The 24502-nt window shown below is 39.5% G+C and overlaps 1 pseudogene; it reads left to right on the top strand.

Annotated features, from left to right (window-relative positions):
- Positions 1–10348: 10348 nt before the first annotated feature.
- On the top strand, positions 10349–22853 carry LOC123600476 (annotated as a pseudogene).
- The last annotated feature ends 1649 nt before the right edge of the window (positions 22854–24502 follow it).

Here is a 24502-nt window from a genome sequence, read left to right as displayed (position 1 = left end):
ATTTTCCCAAGATACCTACCTGGCAAGGGACTGATATCAAGGATGATAGAAAACAAAAAAAAAAAAAAAAAAAAAAAAACAATGGAGGAATAGACAGGACTCTGAACAGATACATTAAAAGGGAGATTATGTGGATAGCCAATAGGTACAGGAAGGAGTATACCATTATGCACCCATAAAATATGCCAAAATCTTAAGGACTGAGTGTACTAAGTGTTGGTGAGGATGTGGAGAAACTACAACTCTCTGTGGGAAAATAAAATGATACAGTCACTTTGGAAAAAAGTTCTGATTGTTCCTCCTATTCTCTGCCGGACAGTAGGTACCTAACATTGGTGAGCACTTTGCTACAAGTTGCAAAACCACATCTTGTCATAAAGATGCAAGAAGTTTGTTTTTCTTTTGGATAAAGCCAATTAGCAAACACAGCTGACCTATGTCTTGCCTCTAATGTCATGTAGTACTTTTCCACTAGCTTACCCCCAGCCCTAAAAACCTATGCCAGACTTTGTTCCACTGGAGTTGAGGTCAGACTGAGTTCTGTCCTCTCTCCTTTTTGTTACATTCTTGAATGGTCATCTTTGCCTGTTTAACTTTGATCCAATTTTTGCTTTGACACGGGGTAACTGTTACACATTCTTTCAAGAATCAGCTTAAATGTCACTGTTGTTTAGGAAGTCCTAATTACCTTGGGCTACCTTCTCATGCAAGCATTAGGTTGTCTTCCTTCTAAACTTCCACAACATTTGGTAGGTACACACTCCAAATAAAACATTTTTCTTTTTGTTTACCTGTCTCATCTTCCAGAACGAGAGTTCCTTGATATGCAAATATGTCTTGCATCTTTGTATCCCAAGCTTCTAGAATAACCTTTAGTCCATAATGGACATCAATTAATAGTGGTTAGATGAGGGGCAGCTGGGTGGCTCAGTCGGTTAAATGTCCAACTTCGGCTCAGGTCATGATCTCGTGGTCCGCGAGTTTGAGCCCTGTGTCAGGCTCTGTACTGACAGCTCAGAGCCTGGAAGCCTGTTTTGAATTCTGTGTACCCCCCTCTCTCTGCCCCTCCCCAACTTGTGCTCTGTCTCACTCTGTCTCTCAAAAATAAATAAATTAAAAAAAATTTTAGATAGTGGTTAGATGAATTAATAATTAAATGAACAAAGATATCAGGTTCAGATCTTGCCATAACATGATGCTGGTTAGTAGGCTACTTACTACTTATTTAATGTCTAAAGTATCTGAAGCAGTCATACAGAGCACATTATCTGATAAGTGTAACCCACAAAAATCTATACTGAGCAAGTGAGAAAAGAATATCCCTCTTCCTCCTGGAATATATTTCATTTTATGTCCTCTACTAGTTTCTAGCCTCTGGAGATCTCAAATATCCCCATACCCACTCTGCTAAAACATTTATGACAAACCTAAAGATGTTACGTTTTTTTCTTTTGGATAGGGAATAACCATATTCCTGAACTCAGCTATTTGAGCTAAAAATGTAGGGAGCTGAATACGAGAATATTGTGAGTTTCATGGCAACCTTGACAGTGTTTTCCTAAAAAGGAGGACAACAACCTTGTGCTTTTAATACCTCAAGGCCTGTACATGCAATGGAAAAACAGACTTCAAGGTTTATAGAACACATCGTATTCACCACATGCCTGAGGAACACAGCTACAATTTCTTTGGTGCTAATAAGGGAAAACACATTAAGCTAACCATTCTGCAAGCATTATTTTATTTAAATACCAATTCTATACTTTAGAGTCTGTAATTATTTTCACTGGCCAACCTCATCTTGTTGAAATCTCCCTTTGCCCCTTTGTCCCAGCCACACGACCTTCGTTCTGTGCGTGAAGTCCCTGTCTCGGAGCTTCTTGAAACTAGCTGTTTCTTTCATCTGAATTCTTTTCCCTGCAAGACTCTGCTTGGCCGGTTCTTTCTCATCTTTCAGGTGTCAGCTTAAATCTCATCTTCTCAGAGAGGCTTTTCTTGACTATTGAAGCTTAAAGCTGCTGTCTGCCTCACCCCGGTCACTCTTTACCACTACCTCTTGACTTATTTTCCATATAGTAGCAGTTCTCAGAAGGTACTCTGCAGTCTTATGGGGACCTCTGAGACCCTTTTAGGGGCTCCCCGAGGAGAAAATATTTTCATAATAATACTGAGATGTCATTTGCCTTCTCTGCTGTATTGACATTTGCACTGATGCTGCAAAACCAATGGTAGATAAGATCTTCGGTGCCTCGGTAGGAATCAAGGCATTGGCACCGAACTGCACTAATGGTCATTGTATTCTTCCACACCATGCAGTCAGTCACAGGACACACAAACACAAAAATCAAAACAAAAAATCAAAAAAGTCACTTAAGAACATCATTAATGGGGCACCTGGGTGGCTCAGTCGGTTAAGTGGCCGACTTCGGCTCAGGTCACGATCTCGCGGTCTGTGAGTTCGAGCCCCGCGTTGGGCTCTGTGCTGACCGCTCAGAGCTTGGAGCCTGTTTTGGATTCTGTGTCTCCCTCTCTCTCTGATCCTCCCCCATTCATGCTCTGTCTCTCTCTGTCTCAAAAATAAATAAACGTTAAAAAAATTAAAAAAAAAGAACATCATTAATAAAGCAGTAAAATGTATTAATTTTATCAAACCTCTACACTTTTTTTTTTAATGTTTATTCATTTCTAAGAGAGGGAGAGAGAGAGAGAGAGCACACACGCACAACAGGGGGAGGGGCAGAGGATCCAAAGCAGGCTCTGCACTGACAGCATAGAGCCTGATACGGGGCTCGAACTCATGAACCATGGGATCATGACCTGAGCTGAAGTCAGATGCTTAGCCAACTGAGCCACCCAGGAGCCCCTAAACCTCTACTCTTAAATACACACTTTTTCAACATTCTATGTGATGAAATGGGAAGTACTTGTAAAGCACTTTTGATGCATTGCACAATATAATGATAATCTCAAAGGAATGCACTCGTGTGACCACATTGAGAACAGAATTAACTATTTCGTTTTTCATGGAACAGAATTTCCATTTAAAAGAACAACTGAGAAACTTGAGTACTTAGCAAATATTTTTAAACAATAAGAAAAAGTGAGCCTGTCGCTGTAAGGAAAACAACTGACAATATTTGTTGCCAGTAATCAAATGTAAGATTTCTGGGAAAATGAGACTTTGAGAAAATTTGCACCTTCAGGAGCTTCACGGCTTTCAAATACTTACGACTTCTCTGATGAGAGCTGTAGTACTGTCAACAAATGTGAGCGTTTTCATATTATATAATGAAATATGCCCATACTGGGGACATGCACTCACCTCAGTGAACCAGTGTTTTCCAAATGATCAATGTGATGCACGACGTTACAAAATCATGAATAGATGATAGATCCTTTCAGAGTGCTAGACGGATGGCTTTTATCGTAACAGCGTATGAAAAGTTCATTGATACGATTTCCAATTCTACATTACCATTAGCCTGTAAGAAGTTACCACTTCTTATCACCAGCTTCCATTCTGCTGTATGTTTTTAATTATTGTTCATTGTCTATACCCATCCATCAGGTAGTTAGCCATGAGAGGAGGATCTAACTCTGGCTTGTTATTGATGTCTTCTGTGCCAAAAAGAGGGGTACATACTAGGTGCTCAATAAATATTTGGTTGCATGAAAGAATCCCTATTTGAAAGATGAAGAAACTTAGTCTTGAAGATCTAAAATTATAGCATCACCGGGGTGGCTCAGTTGGTTAAGCATCTGACTCTGGATTTCTGCTCAGGTCATGATCTCACAGTTCATGAGTTCAAGCCCGATGTCGGGCTCTGTACTGACAGTTGGAGCCTGCTTGGGATTCTCTCTCTCCTTCTCTTTCTGCCCTTTCCCCGCTCTTGCATGCTCTCTCGTTCTCTCTCAAAATAAATAAACATTAAAAAAAAAAAGCCTTAAAGTTATGTACCCAAGGTCACAGATCTAGTAAGTAGCTAAAAGGGATTCAAATTAAGCTCTGTACAATTTCGAAGCTGATCTCCTTTTTTTTATATAAACTTTTTTTTTTTTTTTTAATGTTTACCTACTTTTGAGAGACAGAGAAAGACAGAGCTCAAGAGGGGAAGGGCCAGAGAGAGAAGGAGACACAGAATCCGAAGCAGGCTCCAGGCTCTGAGATGTCAGCACAGAGCCTGACGCCGGGCTCGAACCCACGAACCGCGAGATCATGACCGGAGCTGAAGTCGGACGCTCAACAGACTGAGCCACCCAGGCGCCCCTGTAGCTGATCTCTTAATTGAATCTCTCCACCAAACTGCCTCTGCAGTGAGGCTGTGGAAGTGGTCTTGCCATATCCATATATAGTTTTTTTTTTTAATTTTTTTTTTAACGTTTATTTAGTTTTGAGACAGAGAGAGACAGAGCATGAACGGGGGAGGGTCAGAGAGAGGGAGACACGGAATCTGAAACAGGCTTCAGGCTCCGAGCTGTCAGCACAGAGCCCGATGAGGGGCTTGAACTCACGGACTACGAGATCATGACCTGAGCCGAAGTCGGCTGCTCAACCGACTGAGCCACCCAGGCGCCCCCACAACTAGTTTTAACATCAAAGGACTTTCAGCCTTGGGGAACTCTTAGAGCATCTTAAGTTTGATGTGAAATCATTTTATTTTATTTTCTAAAGATTTTTACATTTATTTTGTTTATTATTTGTTTTATTATTATTTTTTTTTTCAACGTTTACTTATTTTTGGGACAGAGAGAGACACAGCATGAACGGGGGAAGGGCAGAGAGAGAGGGAGACACAGAATTGGAAACAGGCTCCAGGCTCTGAGCCATCAGCCCAGAGCCCGACGCGGGGCTCAAACTCACGGACCGCGAGATCGTGACCTGGCTGAAGTCGGACGCTTAACCGACTGCGCCACCCAGGCGCCCCTATTTTATTATTTTTTAAGTAAGCTCTACTCCCAGCATGGGGCTTGAACTCACAACCCTGAGATCAAGAGTCACACGCTCCACGACTGAGCCAGCCAAGCGCCCCGATGTGAAGTCATTTTAGAATTCTCAGGCACCTCAGAGAGTATTTAGTCCATCTTCTCGTAGACTTAGCTGGGGCCACAGTCAGTTATTCACGTAGCTGAGAAAAAGCCCCGGAGCTTCCATCCATACCCATTAGGGCAACAGATGCGGAAGCAATGCCATAGATGTCACATGAAGCAGTCTTCATTTCTCCTACCTCATGCCCAGTTCTTTCTTTTCTAAAACCCCAGATAGTGAAGAAAGGAACAAAACAAAAATGGAAACAAAGAAAAAAACAGCCCACAAAAACCGGAGGCCTGGCCTCCTAAGTTGAGGGCTTTAATTTTCTGACCACAGCAAAAATTTTTCCATAGCGGACAACTAGGTCACACAGCTTTTAGAGGTGTGCCTTGATGAATGACCCCCAGCTACACCAGGCAGGCCCCACAATATCAAAGAGTGCAGCGTCTGAAGTGGGAGTACATTCTGGCAATTCCAGCACTTGCTAGAGGCACAGACTGCAAGTCTTTGGAGAATAAGGCCCCGTGGAAAGGCCCTTGCCAGGTCTGTCTTGTGGTTTAATTACTTTTCCTTGACATGTGACACTTAAGCCAGCAACAAAAACACTCCATTAGTAAATCATTTCATATGCTGCAAAGCAAATGTGACTGAAACTGTCACTCAAGAATATGTTCATACGTGTGTTCACAGGTAACATAGCTGGGTAGTTGGCAAATAACATAAAAAGAGGCCGTGCCTCCTACACTTTGCCCTAATAGTGCTCAAGGTCATACTTCTCTGACACAAGCCCAGTGCGCAGCACAATTCCCTTGATCGATATTATTCTGAAGCGTTGAGTACCTACTTAGAGTGGTAAGCTTACCAGCTTCTAGCACAGAGCAGATGATCAATAAATAACCTTTGAATGACTAATTTTCCATAATGTCAGTATGTATTTTATGCTTTTACCATGAGTATGGTTCCTCTAATCTGGAAACATTGTGGTTGTATGGAAGACCAAACAAATCCTGCCGTCTGCAGCAGAGAAGGTTAAATTTGTAAATCATGGATGTTTCCATATACTTCTGTTGGTAATGATGATATTTTACCTTCAGAGAGATCTTATATCCACCTCACAGCTGTCAGAAGAAAATGGTGGCTTAGCCTACAGTCCAACTACAAAAAATAAAACAATAACACCTACCTCTTCCTGAAGAAATTCAAACACATTATCATTTGGTGGGGTGAGGAAGATATTAAAGAAGCCAGATACTTAAATTGAGGGAGTTATTAATACAAGGTTTAAAATTATCCCAATTAATGCACTTGCTAACTATTTTCCCTTACCTTGATAATATTCATTTCTGAATTTCAATCTATGTTATATTCAGATACTAGCACAAAATAATTGCTTAATAAATTTTGTTGAATTAATCTGATACAGTGATTCCCAAAGTATAGTCCAAGGACTCCCAGAGTTGTGATGTCCTGGAGCACACACACCAACTGTCAAGTTTTTGACAATTTTAGCACTCCTTTGTTAAATTTAACCATTACTTAAATTAAATCATAAAAACATAGGGGTGCCTGGGTGGCTCAGTTGGTTAAGCGTCCGACTTTGGCTCAGGTCATGATCTCGCAGCTCATGAGTTCGAGCCCCACATGGGGCTCTGTGCCGACAGCTGGGAGACTGCAGCCTGCACCGATTCTGTGTCTCCCTCTCTCTCTGCCCCTCCCCTGCTCGCACTCTCTCAAAAATAAATAAACATTAAATGTTTTTTTTTAATTTAAAAAACATACAATTAAACACGTTATATTAAAATAAAGGTAGTAAATGCTCAAAACCCATCATTGCCTAAATATCTTACTACATTTCACTATTTCTAGGCTTTCAAGGTTATTTCTATCGATTGCATTTACATGGAAGAAATATTATATAGTGGTGTTTGCTATGCATTTATTCCAAACTCTGTGGTATCGGCCATGTTAAGAATATTTACACCAGGAAAATTGGCAAATGGTGCACATTGGGCTTCTCTTTCCTCCGTGGTGGGTTGGGTGCAACACTTCTGAGAATTCCCAAGACTCTTTCAGGTGGTCTACCAAGTCTCCCCTTTTAATGTGAGAGGCCACATTTTCTCCATATATGTCAACTAAAACATATTAAAACAGATTGAATGCAAAAGCGGATGAGTTCAACTGCAGGCCAGACACTAATTTTCAAAAAATGCAAAACTATGCCCTTCTAATTTTTCTTTTTTCACAAAAATGTACTGTTAACATGCACATTTTTATATCTCTTTTTAAATGGATGAATAAGTATTTTTACTCTTAGTTTTAAATTCTAATATGGTAAATATTGATATAGTACACAAAAACAAAAGCTCTTTGGCATCCTTAATAATTTTTTTTTCTTGCTATAAACGGGTGTAAGATAAAAAGTTTGAGAACCATTGATTTAATGGAGTAGTAAATCCCATATCTTGCCTGTTTGACTTAGTGTGGTCAACCTAGAAAAAGCACGCCTGTACTCCTATGCTTATGTGAACCTGGGAAATGAATTCTTGACCTCTTCAAATCTTTATTTTACCATTTGCAAAAAACAGCGCTAAACAAGATGATCTCGATGAACCCTTTTTTTTTTTTTAGCTCTTAGATTCTGTAACTATGAGAATTATAAATGAGCTTTGCTCCTAGTTCGAAGGCAGTAGAAACGTTTGTGCTTTGTCGTATTTTTCATACCTCCGACCCAAATCATCACTGTTTTTAATAATCTTTTCACCTAAGCTCCTGCCCCCCCAAAGAATTTAACATTCGATTACATCATTCTATTTACAGAAGTCACTACGTCCAATTGTCAAAAAATCAGACCAGTCTTGGACTACAGTGTATGCCATGCAGCAGGCATAACGAAATGCCACAACAAAATAACATGGCTTCCTGTCACTCCATGGGTCCAAATTCAGTAAAGCAACCATTGTGGGGGCTCTGCTTTGCATCTCCCCACAGCAGCATAGAAAACTAAAAGACACGTGCTGCCTGAGTATTTTTTCCCTGCAAATAATCACGCATGAGTATTTACTAGGCATCCTAAGAATCTGCTGAATGATCAATTTCACGCAAGTCCGCATCAGCTTTGCCGAGGAAATCACTGCGGAAAATGCAAATGGTATATGCAATAAAAGGCCCTTGCCAAGTGCACCAAGACAGCAGCCTTCGCTTTCGTATCACAGCTGCGTCTCCCTCCGGTTCCCTGGCGCATCCGCCAGCCAGAGCGAGAGGTGAAATCGCTTCCCAGCCGGCTGGAAATTCAGCTTCCCTCTCAACAGCAAACGACCAGAAAAAGCAAGCCCTCCCGGTGCGAGGCCTCGCGGGGAACTGCAGGGCCGAGGGCGCGCGTGGGTGACCGGCACCGCGGGGCGCGCCCGCCCCCTTATCTCGGGCGGTGGGCTGATCAGGGCCCCGCGGGGGCCCGGCGGGGGAGGCGGGAGCGGAATCGCGGCTGCGCCAAAATGGCTGCCAGCATCTAGCTGCCGGGAGGGGCGCTGCTCCGGGCCTCGGGTGGGCTGCCCTCCCCTAAGCGGCTCAGTGCGCCCCAGTCCGCGCGGTCCGGGAGCGTCCGCTTGAAGCCGCGGCGGAGGCGCCTCCCAGACGACCCGTATTTACCACTACCCTTCCCGAGGCCAAGGCCCGGCGCCCGCCACTCCTTCAGTTAAGTCTGCAGAGGGTCACCCCCCGCACCGCCCTCCACTACGCGACACGTGCGGCACGGCATCGCCATGGCAACCGCCTCTTCTCCCCCTCTCTTATTATTGAACATCTGAGGCACAGGGCGTCCCTGAACTTGTTACTGCACTAGTTAATGCGGTCCTCCGAGGGCTTAGTTTCCTAACTATTGTTCTTTGCGCAACCGACTGCTTCCTGAAGCTGGAAAAACCTAGCGTGTGTTTCAAACGTTCTCCCCACCACTCCTGAGCCAAGCATGTCAGTGAATGAGAATTCTCCTCCAGGGATGCGCTGCAGAGTAGAGTGGAAGGAACCAGCTCCCAGCCTAATTTACTGGCACTAACCTTGGAACCATTTTAACGTTTGGTGGCTTCCGTTTTAAGAAATGTAAACCATTAATGATTAAATACAGTATATTTATTATCTATTGATAGTTGTATGACTACCTTCTCTCCCTCTCCCACCTATAATTAATGTGTGAAGATGAAATATTCTCTCTGGCTATGACTTATCAGTATGCCCAGTGAAATGGCATTCAGGGAAGTAAATTGATCAAACAATTATTCCTTTCAATTGTGAGTAATTGCAAATAATGACCCCAAAGGAAAAAATTGTGTGTGCTCATTAACAGTCAAAGAAATGTAAATTAAAATAGCAAAGGTATGCTGTTTAGTGAGCGTTTTGTTTGTTTTTAATAATAGCCAATGCTGACAAGGGTGTGACAAAGCATTCATGTGGCTGGTGAGTGAGTAAATTGGTACAATCTTCTTGGAGACAATTTTTTCAAGAAATAATTAAGAGATTTGAACAAAATACAGCTACAAAATCGCTCATAGCAGGAATGCTTATAGTTGTTTTTTTTTTTTTTTTTTGTAAATCCAGCTAAATGTAGCATAAAGGAATGGATAAATCAATACAATGATATACAGTGTATCTGTTTAAAATAAAATGAAAGAATACTTAATTTCTTGAAAGATAATTTTAACGATTTATAGCTAAGTGAAAAGTAGATATTAAATAATGATAAATTTGATACTATTTTTATTTTCTCTTCATGTATTTAACAAGGAAAATGTTAACCATGATTATCTCTGGGTGGTAGAATTACAAATGACTGTATCTTGTTTCTTGTTCTTTCTTTGACAGTGATAAGCATTATTTTCTATAACAATTAAAAAAATTCAAAACCATGTTTTTTTAAAATTGTGTCAACAGGTCCAACGGGTTTTTTAAAAATAAATATACATATTTATAATAATATAATTATAATTTATTTCCCCATAGATTATAATTAAATAAATATATTTTCCTCAAAGGAAAGTGAAAATTTTAATAGAAAAGAGCTCTGGATCAATCACTCTGATCATTTGGTTTTTCCCTTCAGTTACCCAAGTACTTACATTTGGTTTGGAAAGGAAATATTTCTTTAATTCTTTACATCCACCAAAGGAAGTAAAAATGGGTGTCCATTGAAAACATAATGATATTAAGGAATACACTCAAAAACATTATAGTGTCATAAACCTTCATTAACTTTCATTTTGTTCTCATTCTCTGGCTGTAGAATTACAAATTGAAAAGCAGTTGTTGGTTTAAAGTGGAAATTTATGAGTAATGGCGAGAGGACAGACTTCAGTGCCAGACTTCTCCAAATGGAATTCTGCCAAACCACCTCCTCTATGGTCCCTGCACCCAGGCTCTGGGATAGTAGGGAATGGCCTGTCACCTCATTCACACATGACAGGTTGATCTTTCAGGGAAACTGCTCTCTTCACACTCTGGTGAGAGTGATCCTGGCTGTTGTGAGGTAGTTTGTGGCAAACCTCCCAACAATAACCTCAAGGCACCTCATTTCTGAGGAAGGCTCGAGAAGAACCCGGACCCAATGGCTGCAATGAAATCAGGCCTCGTGAAGGCTTAAGAACTTCTCCCTTTGAATTATCCTGAAGAAAACAAGGTATAGACCTGGGCAGAGATAGAGCTATAAGAATGTTTGTCTTTATACTAGTTTATAACAGTAAAATTTGGGAATCCACATAAATGTCCGGGAATCAGATAAATTATATTATAGATGGATGATGAAACTGCCTGCAGCTGTTAAAATTAAAAATGGAGAAGAATATTTGATGATGCAGGACAATGCTCACACTGCAGTGTTAAGAGAAAAGAAAGACATGTTAAATATAGACCACGCAATGTAATCCAGTCTTTATAAAATACGTTACACATAATGTTTAATGTATTACATACAAAATTGAAAATTTAAGCTAAAAACTCATGGATTTCCAGTTTTGTTTCTTTTTCTTTTATCATCTCTAATAAATCCATTAATAATAAGCTATTAGTGATTAAGTAATTATTAGTAAGGCTTTAATGGAAGAACATATGTTTTATTAGAAGCCAGGGCACAGTTCTACAGGTTCTGGTGACTTTTCAGGTATGCGTTTTGTAGGCACCTGGAAACACTTTCAAAGCATACATTTTGTTAGCTCAGCAATGAAAGGATGATACATCACTTGGGTCACATTACTCACTTCTGTTTATCTGAACTAAAGTTCTGGACCCTGTCTTTCTCTCCCACCTAATTGTTAGAGCAGATAAGACACCATTCACCTAAGGACATCTGTTTACAACACTGAAAAGATTAAATTAAGCTAAAGATTACCCAGGCCCCAAGTAAGCACATCTATACACTCTTTTGTCCATATGTGCACTCTATTTCAGTTTGATATTCCATAAACCTATCATTTATAAATGGAGAAATGGTTGACCACATGACTCTCTGATGGAAAATCCATAAAGGCTAATCTTTCAGGATGCATGGCCAAGTTTTTCAGGCTTAAAAAGCCTTTGCTGCCTGCTCCCTCCCCCCCCCCCCCCACCACCAGAGCCTCAAGCCCCACTGTAGCTTTCCCATGTGCCCTGTGCCCAGCCATAGTGAGACTACGACAGCTAACACAACTGGAATCTTACGATGTACTGGACGTTGTTCTGATTCTGCCAGCAAACCTATAGGGTATTTTCTAGATGAAGAAACTGAGGCACAGAGAGTTTAAGTAATTTCATCATCCATATCTCCCATGATAATAAGCATTAGTTTATGAACCCAGGAAGCCTGCTCTCGCTCTTAACTGTGATACTACCACCCAGATAAATAGTTCACCAAAGAAGTCATTAGCTTCAATTAATCTCTGCCTTAGCCCAGCTCTTCCCTGTGTGGAGAGTCTTCCACTTAGCCAAATTCACACTCCTTTCAAATCACAGAGGCAATATATCTCCTTTGCAAAGTCTCCTCAATCATCTCAAGCAGACTAAAGGATTTTCCTCTATGCCCCCATGAGGACCTCGGTTATGGTTCTTAACACACTGCTGTGAGGCATATTTATTTACCTGCTTCTACCACCAATTTGCTAGCTCTTCAAAGCCAGGGTGTAAATCTCTGTTAATCTTTATACCTCCAGTGCCCCACATAGCATCTGACACATAAGAAGTTCTTAATAATTAATGTATGTATGAATGATTATGAGGAGTACTATACAGTTCTGCTTACCTAAAACTAAGGTCTTCAATGTCCCACCATGAGAGCCACCACCTGTCCCTTAGAGTTGGTGCTATGTAGGTGAACACTGGACTGGTAGCTAGGGGACAAGAGAAATGCTAACTGTGCTCCAAAAGTGCCATCTTTGATGGGCTCTTAAATGTTAAATGTGGACCTATCCTTGCAAAGAGAAGGGAGAATATCAATAGAGCCTCTTAAGATACTATCAGGTATTAATTTTGGTTATTTGCCAGCTGTTTTGTTAGGAAAGAGGGCCCCTTTTAAGGTGGGAGACATGGTGGCTAAGTCTGATAGAGAACTTGGGCTCAGGATGTGGCCAAAAAGGTACACACCTTGATGAAGCTATGTAGTCAGCAACCTAAATATATACCCAGGTCTGTCTACTTCGGGCAGTTCACACTTCTCCTATCTCAGAAGATTCACCAAGACAGGCATGAAACTCATTGTCTATCCATTTCAATGTTCTTGGATAGTAAAACATTATTCTTGCTAGTTTCACTCACATAGAGACATATTTCTGTTTGAATCCTTCTTACTATATGCACCATCTTTCTGCGGTGCCTGCATTTTTGTTAAGCTCTCTCAAATCTCTTTTGGAACAAACCTGGGAATAAATAAACACATAAGATGAAAATAAACATACCGTTGATTCACTTTATGGGTCTGGTTTGAACTTTGCTTTGGGCTTCTAGGTTTATGTGTAACCACATATCTCGAGGAAGGTAGGATATCCTCACAGATACCAAAAACAAATGCTTTGAAAAGAAGTGTCAAAATCCCAGGAGCCTTTTATCCACTCGTTTGGAGGAAAATAAAACCAATTTTACCTAAAATATTTCGTACAATCAAATTATACATATGGACATTTGGCTATGTAGAGGTTAATTTGACCATCATAGAAAAATTTGGCTCATGTTATAGTGCTATTGCATTTTAAACTATGAGTTCTTTTTGAAGTTTTGAAAAGTTCTCATAGATATCTAGTGACTCCTTGTGGAGTATTCTCTCTTCATGTAACAATTCACTGAAAAGTTTAGAAATCATAGAACATTAAGATTGAAGGGGCCGTGGAAGCATTCAATGATAACTCCCGTCCAGGTGGGGCGCTATCTAGCAATAACCATGAAAAAGGGTTGAACATCTCTGGTAACAAGAAGACATCTTTTGGATTATGGCCTCCTGTCCTCTATAATGGTGAAACAGACTTACAAACCAGGTTGCAATTTTCTTGGGATTTTGCCACAGAGGTAGCTATTTCAATAGGGCTCATAATGAAAACCAAAAAGGGAAAGAGGGGAATCAAACATTGGCTACAACCTGTGATTTTCATTGGAATTATGTTGGGAAACTGAATCCTCAAGACGGTTGGTCTCACTTAGTGGTCAAATAAACAATGTTCCAAGTGCAATGAGGTGTTTCTTAAAAAACAAAAATCTCACTTATTCTGAAATTTCACCATTACTTTATATTTTTGGGTTTTTAAAATAATATCCGACAATCTTGATAGTAAGAATTTGTCATTTGGGTCTCAATACCTAGTGTCTTGCCATGAAACTACACTACTTGTCTTTTGTGGAACAACTTTCTCCTACATTGTGTGTAGTCTATGTGGGATGGTAAAATTAGTTGCCAACTGACTACTTTTGAAGCCTCAGGATAGTCAGGTGGTTATCAGACCCAAACATCCAGTTTCCCCCAAGACACAGAATCTGAGGTAAGTAAGCAAGAACCCAAAAGGCCCATTTGAGGCTACTATTGCAGCATTGGTGCCCTACCGGAATATCTCAGTTGTGAGGCACCTCCTCACCATATAATGCTATCTTGGGTCTTGACATGTTCCAAGTCTGGTTCTGGCACCCCTAATATCCTTCTAATACAGTCTCCTTTTTTAAAAAGTCAGCCAGATTCTAAAATTGATTGTGATGATGGTTGCACAATTCTGTGCATATACTAAAAAACATTTAATTATGTACTTTCATGGTTATTTGGTACATGAATTAGATCTCAATAAAGCTCTTATTTCCCCCATCCCCAAACAAAAATAGTTAGCTACAGCTGGTTTCCATTGCTTGAAACATAGCAAGATCTAACTCATATAATCTTCCTGTCAAAATGCATATATCTAAGCTGTAAAGGATTACACATTTTCAATTCTCTTTAACATTGAGTTTACCAAGAAAAAGTAATGGCCACTAGTTTTGATAGGAGTTGATTAAGTCTTGCATATACAGTGCTATTTTAAGAGGACAGGCAACAATAAAGCACCACATGGGTGAGATTTTAGATGTTCAGACCAGCATGGGACATTAAATAGTAGGAAGGTTAGAGACAGAGGTGTGGAATGTGTAATGGTCATCCATAGAAGAGGTAAGTTTTTCTGCCACTGGTCATAAATCTGAATTTATCTGAAGTCATAAACCTAGCACTAAGTTTATTATTCCTGTCCTGCAAATCATTTGTTATCCACCCCATTAGTTCTTTTTTTAAAAAATATTTATTTATTTTGAGAAAGAGAGAGAGAGAGCACAAGCAGAGGAGGACCAGAGAGAGGGAGAGACAGAATCCCAAGCAGGTTCCATGCTGTCAGCACAAACCCCAATGTGGGGCTCAAATTCATGAATCATGAGATCGTGACCTGGGCTGAAATTAAGAATTAGCACATAACCGACTGAGTCACTCAGGCACCCCCCCCCCCATTACTTCTAATAACAAGTGTAATAAACTAAAATCCAAATCCAGCAAAATCAGCAAAAGTTGGCCAAGACCAAGACATATTTTAATTAAATATGCAAAATACAGTGCTAAAGAAAAAATCTTAAAGGCAGCAAGACAAAAGAAGTCACTAACTTATAAGGGAAAATTCACAAAGCTAGCTGGAGATTTTTCGATAGAAACTTGGCAAGCCAGAGGGCATGGAATGATATATTCAAAGTGCTGAATGGGAAAAACCTGCAACCAAGAATACTCTATCCAGCAAGGCTATCATTCAGAATAGAGAAAGATAAAGACTTTCCCAGTTAAACAAAACTCAAGAGAGTTTGTGACCACTAAACCAGCCTTGCAAGAAATATTGAAGGGAACTCTTTGAGTAGAAAAGAGAGATCAAAAGTGACAATATAAAAACAGGAAACACAAAAGCAGTAAAATGAATATATCTCTAAAAATCACTCAAGGTACTCACACCAAAAAAGGACACAAAATATAATAATTTATACATAAAATGTGGGTGAGGAAAGGAGAAAAGATTGGGTTCAAACTTGAATGGCCAGCAACTTAATAGAGACTGTTACTTGTAGCAGTTATTATATACTAACATAATGGGAACCATTTATCAAAACCCACTAATAAACATGGAAAGAATAAAGAGAAAAAATTTAAATCACTAAAAAAAATCAGCAAAACTTTAAAGAAAGACAAAAAAAAATGATCAAAGAAAATCTCCAGAAACAACCACAAAATAAATAATAAAACAGCAATAAATACAAATCTATCAATAATTACTTTGAATGTAAGTGGACTAAATGCTCCAATCAAAAGACAGTGTCAGAATGACCCATTTATATGCTGCCTACAAGAGACTCATTTTAGACCTAAAGACACCTACAGATTGAAAATGAGGGGATTGATGAGGTGCCTGGGTGGCTCAGTCGGTTAAGCATCTGACTTTTGATTTTGGCTCAGGTCATGATCTCACCGTTTGTGGGTTCAAGCCACATTTTAGGCTCTGTGCTGACAGTGCAGAGCCTGCTTGCGCTTCTCTCTCCCTCTTCCTGCCCCCCTCAACTAAATAAACATTTAAAAAAAAGAAAATGAGGGGATGGAGAAACATCTATCATGAAAAATTGATGTCAAAAAAACGCTGGAGTAGCAATACATATATTGGACAAACTAAACTTAAAAACAAGGACTATAACAACAGAAAAAGAGGGGCACTATATAATGATAAAGGGGATGATCCAATAAGAAGATATAACATCCAGGGGTGCCTGGGTGGCTCAGTAGGTTAAGCGTCCGACTGCAGCCAGGTCACGATCTCGCGGTCCATGAGTTCGAGCCCCGCGTCGGGCTCTGGGCTGATGGCTCGGAGCCTGGAGCCTGTTTCCGATTCTGTGTCTCCCTCTCTCTCTGCCCCTCCCCCGTTCATGCTCTGTCTCTCTCTGTTCCAAAAATAAATAAATAAACATTGAAAAAAAAATTAAAAAAAAAAGAAGATATAACATCCATAAATATTTATGCACCCAAATATATAAAACAATTAATAACAAACAAAAAACAAAAAAAGAACTTGACATACAATATAGTATATTTATATACTTTTGCATGGATTCTTTATAGTATAAAGAATGGATATACAATGCAATTTGAATTGACATACAAAAGCGTGGATTCTTTACAGTATAAAGAATTGATATGCAATAATAGTATGGGAATTTAACATCCCACTTACATCATTGGACAGATCATCTAAACAGAAAATAAATAAGAAAACAATGGCTTTGAATGGCAGATTTGACCAAATAGACCTAACAGATACATTTAAAACATTTCATTCTAAAAGAGCAGAATACACATTCTTTTCAAGTACACATGGAACATTCTCCAGAATCACATATTAGGTCACAAAACAGACCTCAACAAATACAAAAAGATTGAAATCAGACCATGCACCTTTTCTGACCACAAGAGTATGAAATAAGAAATCAACCACAAGAAAAAATCTGGAAAGACCACAAATACATGGATGTTAAACAACATACTACTACACAATGAATGGGTCAACCAGGAAATCAAAGAAGAAATTAAAAAAAAATACATGTGAACAACTAAAAATGAAAACACAATGTCCAAAGCCTTCGGGATGCAGCAAAAGTGGCTCAAAGAGGGAAGTATATAGCAATACAGGTCTATCTCAAGAAGCAAGAAAAATCTCAAATACACAATTTAAATTTTTTTTTTTAATGTTTTATTCATTTTTGAGACAGAGAGAGACAGAGCATGAACGGGGGAGGGGCAGAGAGAGAGGGAGACACAGAATTGGAAGCAGGCTCCAGGCTCTGAGCCATCAGCCCAGAGCCCGATGCGGGGCTCGAACTCACGGACCGCGAGATCGTGACCTGGCTGAAGTCGGACGCTTAACCGACTGCGCCACCCAGGCGCCCCTCAAATACACAATTTAACCTGACACCTAAAGGAAAAAGAAAAGGAACAACAAAACAAAGGCTAAAGCTAGCAAAAGGAAGGAAATAATAAATATTAGAACAGAAATATATGATATAGAAACTAAAAAGAAATGCAACAGAAGAGATCAATGAAACTAGGGGCTTGTTCTTTGAAAAAATAATCAGGTTGATAAACCTCTAGCCAGACTTATTAAAAAGAAAAGAGAAAGGACTCAAATAAAGAAAATCACAAATGAGAATGGAGAAATAACAACTGGTTCCACAGAAATACAAACAGTTTGATTATGAAAAACTGTATGTGAACAAATTGGACAACCTGGAAAAAATGGATAAATTTCTACAAACATGTGAGCTACCACAACTGAAACAGGAAGAAATAGAAAACTTGAACACACAGATAACCAGCAAAGAAATGGAGTCAGTAATCAAAAAACTCCCAGCAGGGGCACCTGGGTGACTCAGTCGGTTGAGTGTTCGACTTCAGCTCAGGGCATGATCTCACAGCTCATGAGTTCGAGGCCCACGTCAGGCTCTGTACTGACAGCTCAAAGCCTGGAGCCTACCTAGGATTCTGTGTCTCCCTCTCTCTCTGCCCCTCCCCTGCTCATGCTTTCTCTCTCTCTCTCTCTCTCTCTCTCTCTCTCTCTCTCTCAAAAATAAATAAACACTAAAAAAAAAAAAAAAAAACTCCAACAAACAAAAGTCCAGGACCAGATGGATTCATAGGCTAATTTTGCCAAACATTTAAACAAGAGATAATATCTATTCTTCTCAAACTATTCCAGAAAATAGAAAAGGAAGGAAAACTTCCAATTTCATTCTATGTGGTCAGCATTACCCTGATACCAAAACCAGATAAAGACACCGCTAATTAAGAGAACTACAGGCTGATATCTCTGGAAAGCATGGATTCAAAAACTCTCGATAGAATACTAGCAAACCAAATCCAACAATATATTGAAAAAATTATTCATCACAATCAAGTGGGGTTTATTCCTGGGTTGCAAGGGTGTTTTGATAGTCACAAATCAATCAACGTGATACATCTCATTAATAAAAGAAAGGATAAGGACCATCTGATCATTTCAATAGATGCAGAAAAAACATTTGATGAAGTACAACATCCATTCATGATAAAAACTCTCAAAAAAATAGATTTAGAGGGAACATGCCTCAACATTATAAAGGCCATATATGAAAAACCCACAACTCATATCCTAAATGGGGAAAAAATGAGACCTTTTCCTCTATGCTCAGGAATAAGACAGGGATGTCCATTCTCACCACTTTTATTCAACATAGTATTGAATGCTCTAGCCACAGCAATCAGACAACTAAGAGAAATAAGAGGCCTCCAAATCTGCAAGGAAGAAGCAAAACCCTCACTATTTGCAGATGACATGATACTATATATAGAAAACCAAAAATACTCCCCACACACAAAAATACTAGAACTGATTAATGAATTCAGTAAAGCTGCAGGATACAAAATCAATACACAGAAATCTGTTGCATTTCTATACACTAATAATGAATCAGCAGAAAGAGAAATTAAGGAATCAATCCCATTTACAGTTGCACTAAAAACAATGAAAGATACCTAGGAATAAGCCTAAACAACGAGGGGAAAGACCTGTACTCTGAAAACTATGAAATACTAATGAAAGAAATTGAAGATGACACAAACACATGGAAAGACATTCCATACTCATGAATTGGAAGAAAAAAATATTACTAAAATATCTATACTAACCAAAGCAATCTACAGATTTAATGCAATCCCTATCAAAATACCAATAGCATTTTTCAGAGAACTAGAGAAAACAATCCTAAAATTTTTAATGAGCCACAAAAGACCCTGAATAGCCAGAGCAACTTTGAAAAAGAAAAAGGAAAAAAAAAAGGAAAGCCTGAGGCATCACAATTCCAGACTTATATTACTAAGTTGCAATAATCAATACAGTATGGCATTGGCACAAAAATAGACACATAGATCCCTGGAACAGAACAGAAAACTTAAAAATGAACCCATACCTCTAATGTCAGTCAATCTTTGACAAAGCAGGATAGAATATGCAATGGGAAAGAGACAGTCTCTTCAAGAAACAGTGTTGGGAAAACTGGACAGCAATATGCAAAAGAATGAAACTGGGCCACTTTCTTACACCATATACACAAATAAGCTCAAAATGGATTGAAGACCTAATTATGAGACCTGAAACCATAAAAATCCTAGAAGAAAACACAGGTGGTAATTTCTTTGACATCAGTCATAGCAACTTCTTTTTGATAGGTCCCCGAGTCAAGGGAAATAAAATAAAAAATAAACTTTTCAGACTACATCAAATTATAAAGTTTCTGGGTGCATGGGTGGATCAGTTGGTTGAGTATCCAACTTAAACACAGGTCATGATCTTACGGTTCTTGAGTTCGAGTCCAATGTTGGGCTCTGTGCTGACAACTCAGAGCCTGGAGCTTGCTTTGGATTCTGTGTCTCCCTCTCTTTCTCTGCCCCTCCCCTGTTCATGCTCTGCCTCTCTCTCAAAAAATAAATAAACATTAAAAAAATTTTTTTAAATAAATAAATAATAAGCTTCTGCATAGCAAAGGAAACAATAAACAAAACTAGAAGGCAACCTTCTGAATGAGAGAAGATATTTGCAAATTACATGTCTAATGACGGGTTAGTATCCAAAAAAATATAAAGAACTTATAAAACTCAACATCCAAAAAACCAAATAATCCAATTAAAAAATGGGCAGAAGGGGGGCCTGGGTGGATCAGTTGGTTAAGCGTCCGACTTCGGCTCACGTCATGATCTCACGGTCTGTGAGTTCGAGCCCCGCGTCGGGCTCTGTGCTGACAGCTCAGAGCCTGGAGCCCATTTCAGATTCTGTGTCTCCCTCTCTCTCTGCCCCTCCCCTGTTCATGCTCTGTCTCTCTCTGTCTCAAAAATAAATAAACATTAAAAAAAATTAAAATAAAATAAAATAAAATAATAAAAATAAATAAAAAATGGGCAGAAGACATGAATAGACATTTTTCCAAAGAACACATACAAATGGCCAACAGACACATGAAAAGATGCACAATATTGCACATAATCAGGGGAATGTAAATCAAAACTACAATAAGATATCACCTCACACCTGTCAGAATGGCTAAAATCAACAACACAAGAAACAACATGTGTTGGCAAGGATATGGAGAAAGGGGAACCCTTATGCGCTATTGGTGGGAGTGCAAACTGGTGCAGCCACTCTAGAAAACAGTAAGGAAGTTCCTCAAAAAGTTAAAAATAGAACTCTATGGTCCAGCAATTACACTACTAGATATTTACCCAAAGAATACAAAAGTACAAATTCGGAGGAATACATGCACCCTGATGTTTATAGTAGCATTATCTGCAATACACAAATTATGGAAAGAGTTTAAGTGTCCATCAATTGATGAATGGATAAAGAAGATGTCGGGGCACCTGGGTGGCTCAGTGGTTAAGCATCTGACTTCAGCTCAGGTCATGATCTGGCGGTTCATGGGTTCGAAGCCCATGTTGGGCTCTGTGCTGACAGCTCAGAGGCTGGAGCCTGTTTCCGATTCTGTGTCTCCCTCTCTCTCTGCCCCTCCCCCACTCATGCTCAGTCTCTCTATCAATAAAGGAATAAACGTTAAAAAAATTTAGAAGATGTGTTACATATACTTAGTGGAGTATTACTTAGCCATGAAAAAGAATGAGATCTTGCCATTTGCAACAATGTGGGTTGAACTAAAGAGCATTATGAAATAAGTCTGTTAGAGAAAGATAAATACTGTATGATTTTCACTCCTATGTGAAATTTAAGAAACAAAACAAATAAATAAATGGAAAAAAAAGAATATAGAGAGAGGCAAACCAAGAAACAGACTCTTAACTATAGGGAACAAACTGATGGTTACCAGAGGCAGGTGGGTGGAAGGATTAAATAGGTGATGAGGATTAGGGAGTGCGCTTGTGGTGAATCCCTGGTGATGTATGGAAGTGTTGAATCACTACATTGTACACCCGAAACTAACATTACACTTCATGTTACTAACTGGAATTTAAATTTAAAAATTTAGAAAATAAAGTGAAAACTAAGAAAATTACAAAATAGATATGCACATGGTATGGAGTGCTTTCTTCCTTCTCACCTGCCAACGTGGTGTTCAGGTGCTTCATTGAGGTTGGCTGGACGTAGAGTGACCTACGTCTCCTTTGGGCCTCATATGGGGGAAGCAGGCTTGGACTGTAGATGTTATTGATCAGAACAAGGCTTTGGTTGCTGGACCCTGCACTCAGCTAAGGATACAGGCTATGCCTTTCAAATCCATGCAGCTCACTGACTTCATCCTCAAGTTCCCACACAGTACCCAGCAGAAGTATGTCCAACACACCTGGTGGAAGGCAGGTATCAGTATAAAATGGGCAGCCACAAGATGCACCAAGTAGATTAAAACCAGAGAAAGAAAGGGGCGCCTGGGTGGCGCAGTCGGTCAAGCGTCCGACTTCAGCCAGGTCACGATCTCGTGGTCCGGGAGTTCGAGCCCCGCGTCAGGCTCTGGGCTGATGGCTCAGAGCCTGGAGCCTGTTTCCGATTCTGTGTCTCCCTCTCTCTCTGCCCCTCCCCCGTTCATGCTCTGTCTCTCTCTGTCCCAAAAATAAATAAACGTTGAAAAAAAAAAAAAAAGAAAGAAAGAAACATTTAAAATAAAAAAAAAAAAACAGAGAAAGAAAAGCCAAGTTGACAGATTTTGATTGTTATAAAGTCATGAAGGCAAAGAGAGTGGGGAATAGAATAATCAAGCTTGATGTTAGGAAGCTGCAAAAAGCAGCTCTCCTGAAAGTTTCTCCCCCCAAAAAGCACCTGCTGCTAAGGATATAACTGCAGCCGCTGTTGCAAAGTTTCCAGCAAAAAAAATGGCCAGTATCCAGGTGCCTGGGTGGCTCAGTCAGTTAAGCCTCCATCTCTTGATTTTGGCTCAGGTGATGATCTCATGGTTCATGAGATCAAGTCCCATGTCAGGCTCCATGCTGACAGCGTGGAGCCTGCTTGGGGTTCTCACTCTCCCTTTCTCACTGCCCCTCCCCTACTGGTATGCACCCTCTCTTTCTTCCTCTCTCAAAATAAATAAATAAACATAAAAAAAAAAAGATGGCAACTGCGGGCAAGAAGGCTCCACCCCAGAATGTTCCTGCCCAGAGAGCTGCAGGCCAGAATGCAATGCCTCCAAAGGCTCAGAAGGGTCCAAAAGCTCCAGCCCAGAAAGCATGTGCTCTGAAGGCATCTGGCAAGAAAACACAAAAGCATAAGAGGCTATTTTAAATAAGTAATAAAGGTTCTTTTGGACACGCAAAAAAAAAAAAAAAAACCTGACAAAATTACAAAATAAAAAAAAGTGCAGTATTTGAAGATAAAAGACTCACATGTAAACAATGCATAATTCACAATTAATACACACTGCAAACCTTAGGGTAAAATCTGTTTTATTTTACTTACAATTCATAACAGCCTTGTATTTCAACTTCGAACAATTTAGTGGTTTTCTCAAGGTTACAGAGCCAACAAATAAATGAAATGAAATTCAAACGCAGATCCTCTGATTCCAAAGGCCATGCTTTCTCTTCACGTAGCATATAATGCCTGCTCTTTCAGCATTCTGAGATGAAAGCTCTCAATCAAAACTGAAGCAAGAAGAAATATAGATTCAGCCATACTAATAAAATATTAACTTTCTATTAGATCAACATGGTTAGGCACATTTTTTACATTTTCACACACACGTGTATGTGCACACCCCCTCTAAGGAGCACCACATTTTCTAGGAATATTAGAATTATTTAATCTGTTCCTAACTTACTTCTTAGACTCACCTCTTCTTCTCTGCACCCCAATACACTCCAAATACCGTGAATTATTTATATGCCATGTTTATTGAAGTTTACATATACTTTTCTCTCTGCTCAAAATACCCTTCCTCGGGTGCCCCAATTTTTGCCTAATCATTTCAAGGAAAATGGCTCAGTTCAACCTTCTCTTAGACCCTAACAGTGAATGATCTCAACATTTCCTGTCTTACAGACTTCTGAAGTATCCTGTGTCTACCTCTGACACAGGGCATTTCAATCTGTATTACATTGGCGACTCACTTTTTTCGACCACTACAGGGCACATTACTTGGGTCTAAAAACTGTATCTATTTGTTTTTAACTTTCAGTCCCTACCCAGTTCCTGGAAAATATGAAGTACCCAATCAATGCCTATTGATGAATAAAACCATCGATCATTCAAGAGTTTGGAAAACTAAAACATTTTTTCCTGAAATCTAATAAATCCAGTTCAGTGTACGGGAGGATGTTCTGGTTAAACAAATAATTTGCTTGAAAGATTCTCTATAGCATAAATACTATCAAAGAACCATGATATTATGAGATATATGAAAGCCCCGCTAAACATAATTTACTTTTTTTTAATGAAATTTTGGATATTATTATGCTTCAACATCATTTAATAAAGAGATCTGGTTAGTGTGTCAAATGCCAAGGAACTTACTATATAGTGGTGTCACTGTTGTCGTTCCAAATATTAATCCAACAGTATTTCTTTTTTTTGATATTTTAATGTTTTTTTATTTATTTTAATTAAAAAAAATTTTTTAACATTTATTCCTTTTTGAGAGACAGAGCATGAGTGTGGGAGGGGCAGAGAGAGAGGAAGACACAGAATCTGCAGCAGGCTCTAGGCTGAGCTGTCAGCACAGAGCCCAATGCGGGGCTCCAACTCATGGACTGCGAGATCGCGATTGCAACATCATGACCTGAACCCAAGCTGGATGCTCAACCGACTGAGCCCCCCAGATGCCCCTGTTTTAATTTTTTTTAATGTTTATTTATTTGTGATAGAGACAGAGAGTGAGCGGGGGGTGGGGGGGGAGCAGAGAGAGAGGGAGACACAGAATCTGAAGCAGACTCCAGGCTCTGAGATTCCAGCACAGAGCCGGATGCAGGGCTAG

Source organism: Leopardus geoffroyi, chromosome D1 (genome assembly GCF_018350155.1).
Source record: "Leopardus geoffroyi isolate Oge1 chromosome D1, O.geoffroyi_Oge1_pat1.0, whole genome shotgun sequence".
NCBI classification, from domain to species: domain Eukaryota; kingdom Metazoa; phylum Chordata; class Mammalia; order Carnivora; family Felidae; genus Leopardus; species Leopardus geoffroyi.
This window is presented reverse-complemented; position numbering and strand designations above follow the sequence as displayed.